Source organism: Cajanus cajan, chromosome 4 (assembly GCF_000230855.2).
Source record: "Cajanus cajan strain Asha chromosome 4, NIPB_CcT2T_4, whole genome shotgun sequence".
Taxonomy (NCBI): Eukaryota; Viridiplantae; Streptophyta; class Magnoliopsida; order Fabales; family Fabaceae; genus Cajanus; species Cajanus cajan.
In genome coordinates this window covers 27,459,723-27,475,637 of record NC_138520.1, presented here as the reverse complement: position 1 = coordinate 27,475,637, position 15,915 = coordinate 27,459,723, and positions in this window count along the sequence as shown.

Below are 15,915 nucleotides of genomic sequence, written 5' to 3'. Positions count from 1 at the left end.
GCTACTTGGTGGCCAAGTTTGGCATCTTTAAGGGTTTAGGTTGGCTACAACAAGGTGCATGATAAGTCCATGCATCCTTGGCCCTCCAATTGGGCCTAAGCCTACCTAACACCAAAAAAATGACCAAACAACACCACTAAGTGTGCGTCACCTCCTTAATGGATGCACCCTAGCCCAATTAAAATCCTAAGCATCTAAATTACCCCAAAATACAAGGGCAAAAATGGGAAATACAAAGAAATAAATCCTAGGACTAAAATACCCCAAAATACAAGGGTAAAAATGGAATAAAGCAATAAATTCTATACTACTCAAATTAGCCATAGTCATGAACCATGTGATGGGTCTCACATGAAGTGAAGTACCAAGGATGGTCCTCCATCATACCCTCCTTCTTGAGAAGGATTTGACCTCAAATCTTTAAGCTCTTCCATTCCATTGAACCTTCAAAAGAAGTGAAACCACAATTAGGGGAGTAAAAATTAAAACTTAACTATGCAATCCTTAGTACATAATTTGTTGAATGAAAGTGCTTAGGGCAAAGGGGAGAGCCAAAGAGGCATCACCAATTAAAATTTTATTGACCCATGCAATTCATTCACCAAATCATCTAACTTAGGATTGGGTGCCTTTTATGCAATGATGGCTTTTAAAAAGGTGCTCATCCTCCATTGCCATCTTTCTTTGGCACCAAAAGAAGGAGGATGGCACAAGGGTTAAGGTTCACTTGAACCTAGCCCTTTTTCTTCAAAGGAAAAATTCTTTTTTTCTTTTCTTTTTTTGTTTTTGTTTTTGCTTTTCTCTTCATCATCTTTCTTAGCCTTTAGTTTGAGTTGGTCCTCATTCACTTGAGAGGGTGATAGAGGACACCACACAAACTTCTTACCTAAGTGTTGGAAACTTATTTTATTGGTGAGGCCATCATGGATTATGTGCTTGTCAAATTGCCATGGCCTCCCAAGCAAGACATGACTAACCTCTAATGGTACTATGTCACACAAAACATTTTCTTTATAGTTGCCAATAGAGATTGGTATGCTTGCTTGTTGGTTGACTACAACACCTCTTTCCTCATTGATCCATTGCATTTTGTAAGGTTTAGGATGAGGTTTTGTAGTTAAGGCTAGCTTATCAACCAATCTAGTACTACAACAATTAGAAGTAGACCCACTATCGACAATGAGAGAACAAGTACTTTCTAAGACCTTGCATTTTGTTTGAAACAAGTTCTCTCGTTGTGATTGGTCAATTTCACTAGATTGATTGTTAAGGAGCCTTCTAACCAACAATAAGTCTCCTTCACAAGGTAAAATTTCTTCCTCGGAGTCTATGGCTTCTTCTCCACTAGAGGAAGATGAAGTAGCTTCATCAAGGCTACTATAGTGATCTTGGGATTTTAAAACCATGGTTTTCTTTGTAGGACATTGAGAAGCAATATGTCCTCTTCCAAGACACTTAAAGCACTTGATTTCACTTGACTTAGACTCTTTGGAAGGTGCTTTAAAAGATGAGTTTTCTTTTTCTTTTTCTTCTTTGGGATAAGGTAGGGAAGAGTGGCCCTCCTTCTTAAAATTCTTGGAATAAGATGGAGTGGAGTTTTTTTGAAAAGATTTTCTTTTTAGTTGATGCTCCACTCTTGAACAAAGTTGGACTAATTCATTCAAATCCCTATAAGGCAAAAGTTCAACTTTGTCCCTTATTTCAAGGTTTAAACCACTTTGAAATCTAGAAATTGTGGTCCTTTCTTCTTCCCTTATCCCAGCTCTCATCATGAGTAGCTCCATAGATTGCCTATATTCTTCCACACTTGATGACCCTTGTTTCAATCTTTGGAGCTTATCCATAAGCTCACGGTCATAGTATGGAGGAATATGCCTCCTTCTCAAGGCACTACGAAGCTCATTCCAATATTGAATTGGAGGCTCATGGTTTATTCTTCTTTCCTTTTCTAGGGAAGTCCACCAATACATGGCATGCCCTTGGAAGCTAAGGGTAGCCAAAGAAACTTTTCTCTCTTCTTTCACTCCATGGCAAGAGAATAATTGTTCTACTTTCATTTCCCAATCAAGATAATTTTCAACATTATCTTTGCCATGAAATAGAGGAAGAGTGATGTTGGTTTCTTTGGTGGAAGACTCCCTATGCCTATGGTGCCTAGGTGGTCTTTGATAGTAACCATCATTGTGATGACTACTATAAAAGACATCACTTGGAGGGGAGGTATGGTGCCCCTCCTCTTCGTGAATAGTTGAAGGGACCAAAGCCCCTTTGCCTTTTGAAGACTTAGGAGAAGTGACTCTTGGTTTAGAACCACTAGCCTCTCCTCCCACAACTAACCTAGTTAGCAACCTTCTTATTTCTTCATTATTTCTTTCTTGCTCTTTTTCTTTTCTTCTAATTTCTTCCTCTCTTTTTATGTGTTCTTCCTCTTTTCTTCTTAGGTAATCTTTCAATTGCCTAAGCTCATCCCTAACACTAGACCTAGTACTATGAGAATTATGACCATGTACACTAGAATGCTCACTCATCTTTGATCAAAAGGTTTTCACAAAATTTTCACAAAGAGTTAAAAAGGGTTTCACAAAGATTGAGTGATAAAAAGGTTTTCACAAAAAGTTTTGAAGGTGCAAGATAAGTAGAAAAGGCCTAAGTATACAAATTGAACCTTCAAGGGGAGGTGGACTACAAAGAATCACTTAATAACCAAGCCCTTTTCAAGTAAAAATCACTAAGCCCTTTTTACCTTTCTTACAAAAACAATTTTGACACTACCAAGTGTGTGTGTGCACGCACCCCTAGTAGGCAAAAGAATTAAGCCTTCTAAACGTTTTGGAAGCAAAAGTAAAAATCCTAGACAATTATACTAGTAAAACTATAAAGCATGCAATGGAAAGCAATTTAGAACATACACTAGTCGAGGTCCTAGTGAAGGTTTTCAAAACACCTTCTCTACACGCTCTAAAACCCAAGTTGAAGAGGTTTAAAATGGCCAAAATTACAAACCAAAGGGAAGAAATGAATGGCCTAAAACAAAGTTGGCCGAAAACAAAAAAGCAAAGTAAAAGATGAAAGCAAGAAATTGAAGTCTTCAAAACTCCTTCTCTTTGGCTCCTTCACAAATAGCAAACATGTTAGCACCTCTCCAAAGTGTTTACTCTCCTTTTGGTTTAATGAAAACCCTTCCAAAGGCTAGGTTGGGTTTTGGTTCACTCCTCCACTCAATCCACCAAAGGATTGCTACTTTGCTAGATAGGTGCTTCACCTACAATCAATGAAAACCAACCAAGAGCAAGAGTTCCAAAAAGATAAAACTGAAAAGGCACAATTAGGAAAGCTAAACTCAAAGAGAATTTATGGAGACAAACAAAAGAGGCCAAAAGAAAGACAAGCAAAAATTAAGACTCAATCAATAAAAGATAGCACTCAAAAGAATAAACCTAGAATGGCACTAGAATGGGTTTGTGTTTAAGTTTCACTTGCTTAAATCTTTTAATGTTTTCGGTCCAGCCAAGGTATAGTCCCAAAAATATGTCCAAATTGTCAAATGTCCAACTCCAAATGCAAAGGGAATGGTCCAAGTCCACAAGTCTAGCAACAAGTCCTTTTTGTCCAATATTTTTTTTTTTTGTTCTTGTTCTTTTTGGGTTCACGGCCTTTTGCTTTTTAATGTCCTTGGGTCCAATTTTTTTTTTTAAAATTTCAACCCAATTTGTTGCTTAGGTTTTGCACTTGTGGTGGCACAAAAATTAGGTCAAAAATATGTAGCATAGGAGCAAGACAAGTGGCGCATCCTTAAAGGTTCTTTAAGGAAATTTTGAGTGGAATTGGTTTTGTACTATTTAGGTCAAGTTGTTTTAGCACAAAATATCCAGCACCTCTTAGATTCTTTTAGGGTTCTTGGAAAACAAGAAAGCAACTTAGACAAGTGAAAATGCAAGGGTAAAGATGGGCGGTTTTTCTAGCATGTGCAAGAAGGTTCACACATGGAAAATCATGGCAACATAGAACATGCTAGAAGCTATTAGCATGCATGAATGACCTAGATAGGAATTCTATATGACACGCCCACTTAAGATGTATGCATCATGGTATTTTTCATGTTTTCATGCAAGGTGTTTGGGCACATACATGGAAAATATGTAAGACAAAATATAGGAAGTAAAAATGACAAAACAATAGGTAGATTCAAAAAGAAAAATGCATGAACATGTAATACTCAACCTAGCATAGAAATATGACAACCTAACAATGGAACCTAAAACATGGAAGGTTCAAGGAAAACAAGTATGAACCACACAAAAATATTCGATCAAGAGAGGAGAAGAAAAGAAATGACCGAATACCAAAAAATAGAGAACAAAGAAGACTCAAAGGGAAATAAGGAAGGAAAACATTTACCCTTGAAGAACCATGGCTCTAGATACCACTTGATGGAAGGTGGCTTAGTTCCATGCACGCCCTTGATCTTGGTTCAACAAGGGAGACTCCAAAAGATGATGAAAAATGAAGGAGATGGTGGCGGAAGCTCAAAGGTGAAGGTGAAGAGGGTTTGCTCAAGGTTGTTTCATCCAAGTGTAGGATGAAACCTATTTAGGGTTTTGCTTTTATGGTGGAGATGGGAGGAGGTTAGCCAAAGGCAACCTAGTGCTAAGGAAAAGGTTGGTGTTTAGGGTGATGGAGGTGGCGCACAAGGTGTATGGGAGGTGTTTGGTGGGGTGTTGCTCCTTTTGGCTAGCTCACTTCACTAAGGTTGGTGAAGGCCACCCAAGGTAGGCCAAACTCACTCACTCACGGTGGTGGAAGGAGGAGGAGAAGGGGAGGAGGCCGTGGAGTTCCTAGAGACTAAGGAGAATGACAATGAGGCAAAATGCACACTCAATATCATTAATATCCAAAGTGTCTACAAGGAGCTAGACTAGGGGAATATATAGGAAGGCTTGCATTTAGGGTGAGTGGCCGAATTTCACTAGGGAGAAATGCACCCTAAATGAAATGCCAAATGCAACCCTAGATGCTACTTGGTGGCCAAGTTTGGCATCTTTAAGGGTTTAGGTTGGCTACAACAAGGTGCATGATAAGTCCATGCATCCTTGGCCCTCCAATTGGGCCTAAGCCTACCTAACACCAAAAAAATGACCAAACAACACCACTAAGTGTGCGTCACCTCCTTAATGGATGCACCCTAGCCCAATTAAAATCCTAAGCATCTAAATTACCCCAAAATACAAGGGCAAAAATGGGAAATACAAAGAAATAAATCCTAGGACTAAAATACCCCAAAATACAAGGGTAAAAATGGAATAAAGCAATAAATTCTATACTACTCAAATTAGCCATAGTCATGAACCATGTGATGGGTCTCACATGAAGTGAAGTACCAAGGATGGTCCTCCATCACTGCCTGCTGAATGGTGAGTATTATTATGCCTGGCCTCTCCAGGGTACCTGCTAAATGGTGAGTATTATTATGCTTGGCCTCTCTAAGCTGCCTGCTGAATGATGAGTATTATTATGCCTGGCCTCTCCAGGCTGCCTGCTGAACGGTGAGTATTATTATGCTTGGCCTCTCCAGGCTGCATGCTAAACGGTGAGTATTATTATGCCTGGCCTCTCCAAGCTGCTTGCTGATGCTGAGTATTATTATGCCTGGCCTCTCCAGGTTGCCTGCTGATGCTGAGTATTATTATGCCTAGCCTCTCCAGGCTGCCTGCTGATGCTGAGTATTATTATGCCTAGCCTCTCCAGGCTACCTGTTGAATGCTGAGTATTATTATGCCTGGCCTCTCCAGGCTGCTTGCTGATGCTGATGATGTGATTGCCCTTTTTCTATGGGAGGACGTCTGATGAAGATGAGGATTGTTGGTAGGTGGTGCCCTTGTGATGGTGGGAAAAAGAGTAAATGCTGAGTATTATTATGCCTGGCCTCTATAGACTGCCTACTGATGATGATGATGTGATAGCCCCTTTTCTTTGGGAGGACGTTTGATGAAGATGAGGATCGCTGGTAGGTGGTGCCCTTGTGATGGTGGGCTAAAGAGTTGATGGGTGACAGGGATTCTAGTGTTGCCCCTTCCATGTGAGTATTGTGATGCCTCTCTAGGCACTGTTTGTGGTAGTTTTTTTTTTCTAAATTTCATTTTTTGTATAGCTTCGGCTCTTTCATGTTTGAAGCTTGCCTTTTTCTGCTATTTTTCTAAATTGCTTCGACTTTTTCAACATTTATGAAGCTTTCCTTTTTTCATGTTGTTGCTTTTTCTCTTTATTGTCATCATTGGTGAGGGATCTCATCCCATGATGATGTTATTCCCTGAATCTTTATTGGTACGTATTATTTGGGAAGCCACTCCTGGCTTCGGTAGGAAAACATTCCTGGTCTTGACATTTTCATGGATCTTCCATCATTCGGTTGAGAAGTGAGGCGCAATGGTGGAATAAGGCTTGGTAGTTTCTTCATGCTTGTGGACTTGATTATTCTTCCTCGCCCAGTTCTTTCCCGTCTTGCTGCTGACATGTCTTTTATCTTGGTGGCTGTATGAAACCACTTGTATGGAATGCCCTTATTGGGGCTAGGTTTTTTTTTACATGATCTTGGCTTTTAAGGCATTGTCTACCTGTTGATCTTTTTTACGAGTGCTTCGGCCTCTTGATTCCTCCAAGAAGTGATGGATAGACACACACAAAGAATGCAAGAATGCAAAAGACAATGCAAAGCAGGAATGGATTGGATTTTTTTTAAATGAACTTATACCCTTTTGTGCACGCTTGTGCTATATGCATGTTATGCAATGATGCTTCTATGCTAATGCTTAAAATGCAAATTTATTTTTACTTTCAAGAAATTAATCTATGTGCATTGATCAAAGACATGGACTGTTAGCCTTTAGCCCTGTTGAATTTAGTGTTGCTTCTTGAGCCTAAGGTTTGTGTAGTTTCGCCCTCTCGCTTGTATCGGATGTGATATGTTAGCCCTTAGATCAGGTGTGCCTAGACTCTATTCTTGTACACCTCCATCTTTTCCTTGTGAGTGTTCACTGTGCATATTCCGTGTATCTCTCAAATTTATCTTAATGCCATATAGGTCAAGAGGAAAGAGAGGAAGAGGATATATACATATATTTTTTTTGCAGAAGTTTTGTTAGAAAGGATTTTTTCAAAAATGACTTTAGAAGAATGGCTGGTCGAGGGAGGCTAGTGGTTTAGGCTGATGAACAAGCACATTCAAAGTGACGAAATGCTACGTTAGCTTAATATTTCCTTCAAAGTTAAGCGATGACATGAGATTGCATATTGATTAAATGATCTTCCCGAGCCGCCTTTCGGTTTTCAGCTCGGGATGTTGCTTTGTCCTAACTCGTGCCTAGGCTACCCTTTTTTGTTTGTGGGTCTCCTAGCGAACCTTTTTTTTTGTTTTGATCCTCATTTTTGCCTAGGCTACCCTTTTTGTTTGTGGGTCTCCTAGCGGACCTTGCCCTAATCTTGGCGTTGCCCTCTCAGTGGGTTTCTTGCAGGGCTTTTGTTTTTGCAGCATTTGTGATCATCTTTCACTCCTTCATTAAAGGGGGATGCCCCTTGCACTGATTTTGTTTGGAATTTTATCCACAAGTCATGCCAAGTTTGATTGATCTTTGTGTGTTTCTTTTGTTGCGTATTAAGCCATTGTTTCTGATGACGTCCTTATTTCAAATGTACTTGTTCATTTAAGGTTTGTTGACGAGGCTTAGAGTAGATAAAAGGGATAAGAGAAATGAAGTAGAAAAGTGTATGGCATTAAAATAGAATTTTCAATTTACACGTGCCCATTTAATGTAGCTTGAGGGCCCGGGCATGCCCCAAGTTCGTGATTTGTACACAAAGAAAAAGAAGGAGGTTGCCCCTTAGAGAGGCCTAAGTCATCTAACCGTAGAGCTAGTCCTCCACTTGCATGGATGTGGTTTCAGAGGATCTCGTGTAGAGGGAGGGCGCTTCAGAAGATCTCGTGTAAAGGGAGGTCATTTGGCTTCTTCTCTCGTAAAGGTATTTTCAACCCATATCCTGAGCCTTTCCTAAGAAGTAGGAATGGGTAGAAGCGATGATAGAGCTTTCCATGGAGTCTTGCTTCTCAAGAGAAACATTCAAGCGGTCTCTTGATTTTCAGCTCGAACAAACATTGCTTCTCGATTTTTTTTTGCCTAGAATGCCCCTTGCGATTTTTCATTCTAGCGACTTCTTAACAAGCAATGCTTCTCTCTCGTTGAAATCATCTTTCAAGAAATCATCTTTCAAGAAATCTCTATTCACTTTGCCTTAGTATTTGAGGGATTCGTCCTCCTCAGGTTCTCTTTATTAGCTTGCTAGTCGTTAGGAATGTGGATCCATCCATTTATAGTCGTTTCTCCTATTCCGCTTGGATTTCACAGTTGCACGACACGACTTTATCCTTTTGGGGCAAGAGTTGGCGTCTTAATGATTGTGGAGTTCTTTACCTTAAACTCTTTATGCATGGCTTACTTTCCATTATTTTCAACTAACGCACATAGGTTAATTTCCCTTTTTATTCTCATTTATTCTTTTACAAGGAGGGAGAAATATGTTCTAAATGAATGTAATGCAGAATGTAGAGAAAGTTGAGAATAATAAATATCAGTCTCATTGATTTGTTTATCTGTGAATGCTGAAATAAATTTTGATAGTATTAAGCGAGAATTAGATTCTAAGAAAACTTACTTTAACAAACATATCAAGGTAAAAGCCCAACCATAGTATTTTTAAAAAAATTAATTTGTGCTTTTCTTTAAAGCGCAGATACTGTTGCATATTAGAGCATTCACTTTTCTTAACTTTCTATACGTACTGCAACCTAATCCTCCTTAGCTAATAAAATAAAATGAATCAAATTAATGAGCTAATCTAGAATGCATGTCATATTTTTTTGCCTAATCTTTATCATGTTTCTATTATCTAAAAAAGAATGATGCATGCTAAAGAAAAGATTTCTTTTATTGATTTTTTTTACAAAAAGGAAACTACCTATATGATGTTAATGGAATGCTGACCTAAGAATGTACGAAGGGGTATAAAATTTTTACTATTATTTTTTATTATCAGTTTCCTTGTTTTAAAAAATTAATCCACTCTTATTAGAACAAATAATGCAAACAAATGCACACACACATGCTCAATCAACATATACCCGCGAACAACCACGTTTAAATCCTTGGTCTGTGGTTCTTGCAAGAAAAGTGCATTGTATAGGACAGTTCTAATCTCACTGGTCTTAAGGCCCCCAAGGTGCCCCCATTATAGGGACCCAGTATCTCTATCATCGTCACCTGGAAAACTCTAAGGTCTGTCGTAGTATTTTAGGCTAGAGTAACCGGTTATCACCTTGAGTGTGATTTTCGACAAGGCTCGCAGGCTCCAAGGTCAAACTTGGGCCAGTCGTACGTTAACCACTCCCTATGTTTAATACTCTCATGCCCCTGGGTGTAGGGGAAACTGTTGCGTGCAAAGGTTTGTGTGCAATTGTTATTTCAAACATGTGGAATTTAAACAAGAAAATAGATATAAAAGTCAAACAAAGAAAACAAACAAAGTATGGGAAAAATATTTAAATTATTTATTCTTATTTTATTAACTTCATCATTTATTTCGGCCTGACCCTCTTTAAACTTCCCCAGTGGAGTCGCCATCTGTCGCACCCCGAAAATTTCCGATCTCGCGACCTATGGTTTAGACATCCTTTTAAAAGTCTCATTAATTAAGGAATGCTTGGACACCAGACTAATCCTTAATTAATGGTTTTGAAAATAGGTTCATGGAGTCGCCACCAATATTTTTCTCAAAACATTGGAAAAAGAAAAGGTTTTTAAAGATCCAATAATGGCCTTGATAACCAGAATTGGGTTCAGGGGTCGGTTACGTGTAGGGAAGGTATTAAACACCCTACAACGCCCTCAATCGGTACTGATGATGTTAACATGATAAGAATTAATAAATTAAATATTGAATCCCCTTTATTAATATTTATTTTACATATTTAAAATTTAAATTATACGACTAACCCTAAAATATCTACATGATTACGTTTGTTATACATAAAAGATAGAGATAAAGATGAGAAATAAAAGATATAGAAGAAGATTGATTGAAATACCTCTTGAACGAGCTCTATTGAATTTTCAAATATGGAGAAGGTGCTTTATGGCAACCTTTCACATTACAATATGCCTCACAAATCTCAAGACATACAATAGGAGGGAGAGAGAGAGAAATTTCGAGCTCTAAGGAGTCTTGGACGAAATTTTGTGGCCCTGAGAACTGTGCCCGAGCTATCTATTTATAGGCATTAGAAGGGTGGCAGAACGGCCCGTTCCAAAATCGGAACGGCCCGTTCTGGATCCGGCCGTTATGTGTTAATTTCGTATATTGGAACGACCCATTCTGAAATCGGAACGGCCTGTTCTAGAGGTGCGTTTAACACATAATTGCTATGCTGGAACGGCCCATTACAAATTAATATTTGAGGCCATTTTTGTCACTTGGAACGACCCGTTCCAATTTGGGAACGACCCGTTCCAAATGTAGGTTTTAGCCTTTTTTTAAGAGCTTGGAACGACCCGTTCCAATTTAGGAACGGGCCGTTCCAAACTAGGGTTTTAGGCCCTTTTTTTGTAAATTGGAGCGGCCCGTTCCAGTTTTGGAATAGCTCATTCCGGGCTACTAAAACCAGCTTATTTAGGCTTTTAGCCTTCTGATGTCATGTCTTGTTATTTCCATGCTTTGGGAGTTCCTTTCCTTGATAATAGACGTCCATTTCTTTGTTTGTATGCCCCCCGGACGAAATTGGGTGTCTACAGGTGGGAAGGGCAATGAAGTCTAAGAAGCTACCACATAGGTTTGTTGGTCCTTATCAAATCCTTCGGCGTGTTGGCCTTGTGGCTTACTAGTTGGTTTACCACCTTCTTTTGAAAACCTACACAACATGTTTCATGTGTCTTAGTTGCAAAAGTATATGCATGAACCGAGTCATGTGGTGGAGCAAGATTCAGTTCAATTGAGGGAGAATCTGACCTTTTGAGTAGTTCGTACTTAAGTGGTTGACCGGAAAGAGAAGCAGTTGAGAGGCAAGATCATCAATCTTGTTAAAGTTGTTTGGGATGTGGTTACCCGTGAAGCCACATGGGAGTTGGAGAATGAGATGAGAGATGCTTATCCCTTTTTATTCCTCTAGTAGGTTAATTTTCGAGGATGAAAATTTTGTTGGTGGGGAGATTGTAAGACCCGAGCTTCTTTCATTTTCAACCTTTCCCTCGAAGGTTGGAACATCCTTGTTTCCTCTGGTTTCTCTCCTTCTCTGCAAGGTTCTTCTTTCTCGGGTGTGGTGGAGCTAGAGTTGTGGAGTCGAAACTCATTCTCCTTCCTTTTTCTTTAAGTGGTAGCTTTGAGTCCTTCCCCAAAACTTTCGTCTAGCTCGAAACCTTGGAGTTTGCGGATTCGAGGTTAGGGAAGCTCCATTTTCTAGTTTTCTTTAAAAAATATTTTGACAATTTTGACGTGCTTGGTGTGTTCATGTAAGATCTGTGTGTGTTTTTAGATTGTTTGATACTTGGATATCATGTGATATGGATTGCATGTTGTGGATCCTTATGATATTCAGGTTTTTAAACAAAAATTTTGAGTTTTGAAAGTTGTTGTTTGAACTTGCGCCAAGCGTAGTTCTTGGCACCGGGCATGTCTTCATTAGGGATCACCATTGTTAAATTATGCTGGGCACGAGGCTAGTCGCGCCGGGCATGATTTGAAATTGGAACTCTCTAGATGAATTGCGCTGGGCGTGTGTGAACTACGCCAGGGACAATATCAGATTAGTGGTCTTGTGGGGTGTTTTACTAATGTGGTGCCGAGCGTAGGGTTGACACGGCGGGCATGGAGACGCTTATTTTGAGATTCATGGAGTAGTGAATCAACTCAGATTTGGAGTATGAGAGTTTTGATGATAACAAAGGAGTTGAAGCTAGCCAAGGACACAAACAAGTCAAGAAGAAGATATGACTATCATGATGTGTAATAGGAATAGTTTATAAGTTCTTATGAGTTGTATTGATTTGATTAGCTTATTTTGCATGTGTGTGCTTTGTGCATGAGTTAATTTTAATCTAAATTGACTAAGAGTGAGTATGATGATGATTTACAATACTTGGAAATATTTTTTGAAGTATAAAATTGAGTTTTTGAAAACTAACTCAAAATAATCGATTATCATTAAATGTAATCGATTATTCCAGCAACAGGTGAAAGGAGCCTTGCTGTAATAATCGATTATATGTGAAATAATCGATTACTCCAGGAAGCACTCTCTGGAATAATCAATTATCCTACAAAATAATCGATTATTCGGTTCTTGGGAGGTTTCCAGAAATCATGAAGAACAAAATAATCGATTATCCTTTAAAATAATCGATTATCTGGTTATGAAAATTTTATAAATAGCTTTCAAACTTTGAAACTTCAGAACAGAGAATGAGTTTAGAATTAACAAGAGAAAAACTATATTGTGAAGTCTTTGTGACCTTCTTGGAGTGTTTTCTTTGTGAAACCAACAAGTAAAACATTTTGAAATGCTTAGATAGAGATCATCATCTTCTCTATATTCTTGGGATAGAAAGATTAAGATTTTCTTTTGGAATTCACAGTCTGATTTGTTCAGCTTCCAGGTGAATTCATATCTTTAATTCTTTGTGTAAAGTGTAAGAGAAATCTTGAGTAGGTGTCTCAAGTGGTAAGGAGTTCTTGTAGTGGGTTTCTATAAGAAGTGCTTTCTTGGGGGCAAGAAAGTGGTTATCTTGAATGTAGGAGTATATGCATGTGTTGTATGCTTGTAAAACTTCTTCATTAAGATAGTGGAACAAATCTTGATCAGGTTATGATTGAGTACTGGATGTAGGTCACATGTGGAGTGGCTGAACCAGGATAAAATAATTGTGCATTCTTCTATCTCACTCTTATCTTTTACATTGAGCAAAATCTTGGTTGATTGTTAAATTGGATGATCTTGATTAATATGTTTGTATGCATAACATTGTTTTAAACTGAACCAAAGTATTGCATGTTAAGTGTTCTTAACATTGGAGTTAATCAAGATTAATCAAGAAAACATATAGGACTCATTCCCATTAGCAAGACCTTCAATGATGGCATCCTAGCTTTCATGAACTTGAGATGATGAGCAAGGGAGAGGACTCCTACTCCAAGGATCAAGTCCTCCAAGGGTGATGCGTGATTTAGAGAAGGAATAAGGTGGAATGGACGAAAATGGAGAGTGTGGGTGAAGTGTTTGATGAAAGGTTTGAGAGGGAACTCTAGGGTTTGGCTCACTTCAAGGTAGATGAAGGCCACTTCTAGGGTTTCGCTTTCAAGGTGGAGATAGGATGGGTGGTGGCAGGATTTAGCCAAGGGTGACTAAGGATGATATAAAGTTAAAAATGCTCTCTTTATATTCAATTTCTAAAGTATTTACATGATGCATAGCCTAGGGTATTTATAGGAGTGGGAGGCATTTAGGGTTGCATTTGGAAAGTGCATGGCCGAAATTCACAAGCCAAATGCACACTAAATTAAATCTAAATTAACCATGGATGTAGCTTGGTGGCCAAGGATGGAATCTTTGGGTTTAGCTAGGCTACATCTAGGTGCATGATAAGACCATGAAACCTTTGCCCTCCACTTGGGCCTAAGCCTTTCTAACACCAAAAATAGGTCCAATAGCCATAAAAATACGTCTAGGTTTTTGTTTCCATCCTAATCAAATACCTTAGCCCAAAAATAAAACCCTATGATCTAAAGTACCCCATAATACAAGGGGAAAATGGGAAATACAAAAGAAAATAAATCCTATGACTAAAATACCCCAAAATACAAGGGTAAAATTGGCAATTAAAATAAACCCTATACTAATGAGGCTTAGGAGAGAATTAATACTCTATGATCATGAAAAGAGTGTCCCTTGGTGTGTGAGCTCCCTCCTCCTCTACCACTCTCCTAGCCATGGACCTAGTGATGGGGCCCACATGTGTTCTCAAGGATGGTCCTCCATCATCCCCTCCTTCTTGAGAAGCATCTGTCCTCAGATTAGAATCTTCATCCATATCCTCAGCTCCTAAAAATGGCGTGAGATCACATACATTAAAAGATGAGCTAATGCCATACTCAAAAGGAAGGTCTAATTTATATGCATTGTCATTTATTTTGTGAAGGACTTGGAATGGTCCATCTCCCCTAGGGTTTAGTTTTGACATCCTTTGAGTGGGAAATCTATCCTTCCTCAAATGAAGCCAAACCTAATCCCCAACCTCAAAAGTGATTTTCTTTCTTCCTTTGTTGTTGTATTTGGCATATTTTTGTGTTTTCTTTTCAATTTAGTTCTTGATCTTCTCATGATTTTTCTTAATAAAATCTGCCCTAGATACTCCTTCTTTGTGAAACAAGGAAGGGGTATTAGGAAGGGCTAATAGATCAAGATGAGTTATTGGATTAAAGCCATATACAACTTCAAAGGGTGAAAGATTAGTAGTCTTATGGACTACTCTATTGTATGAAAATTCTAGGTGGGGGAGACAATCATCCCAAGTTTTCTTATTCCTTTTTAGGAGTACCCTTAACAAAGTGGATAAGGATCTATTTACTACTTCGGTTTGGCCATCGGTTTGAGGATGACAAGTAGTAGAATAGAGAAGCTTTGTTCCTAGTTTTTCCCATAGTACTTTCCAAAAGTGACTAAGGAACTTAGCATCCCTATCGGACACAATTGTCTTGGGTAGACCATGCAAGTGGACCACTTCCCTAAAGAAAAGTTTAGCTATATAGCTAGCATCATCCACTTTGTGGCATGGTATAAAATGAGCCATTTTGCTAAAACGATCCACTACCACAAAGATGGAGTCAAATCCCCTTTGAGTCCTTGGAAGTCCAGGCACAAAGTCCATACTAATATCTACCCAAGGGGAGCTAGCTATAGGAAAGGGGGTATAGAGTCCATGAGACATTACTCTTGATTTAGCTTTGAGACAAGTAATGCACTTGGAGCAATGCCTTTGGACATCTATTCTCATGTGTGGCCAATAAAATTTAGCCTTTAAGAAACTTAGGGTTTTGTCAACCCCAAAATGGCCCATGAGACCTCCTTCATGACTTTCCTTGACCAAAAACTTTCTAATGGATCATTGGCGTATGCAAAGTTTGCCCATTCTAAAATGATACCCCTCAAGAAGATAGAATCCATTAAAAGGTTTGGTCGAAGTTTGGGAGAGCTAGAATGGGTGCATTGATGAGTTTCTCTTTTAGGGTTTTGAAAGCTTTTTCTTAGGCTTCACCCCAAAGGAATGGTACATCCTTCTTAAAAAGCTCATTAAGAGGGGATGCAAGTGTGGAGAAGTCTCTTACAAACCTTCTATAGAAGCAAGCTAAGCCATGAAAACTTCTAACTTCTCCAACACTCTTTGGGGTGGGCCTTTCTTGGATAGCCTTTATTTTCTCGAAGTTAACTTGTACTCCCTCTTTGCCAACTATGAAGCCCAAAAAATTTACTTGTTCTTGGCAAAAAGTGCATTTTTCAAGGTTGGCATAGAGGTGATTGACTCTAAGAATTATTAGGACTTGCCTTAGATGTCCAAGATGTTCATCTAAGGTTTTGCTATATACAAGAATGTCATCAAAGTAGAACACCACAAATTTTCCTATGAAATCCCTAAGAATATGATTCATTAGGCGTTTGAAAGTACTAGGGGCATTAGTGAGGCCAAAAGGCATCACTAACCACTCATATAAACCAAATTTGGTCTTAAAATTGGTTTTCCACTCATCACCCTCTTTGATTCAAATTTGGTGATAACCACTTTTAAGGTAAATCATGGAAAATATGATGGCCCCATGGAATTCGTC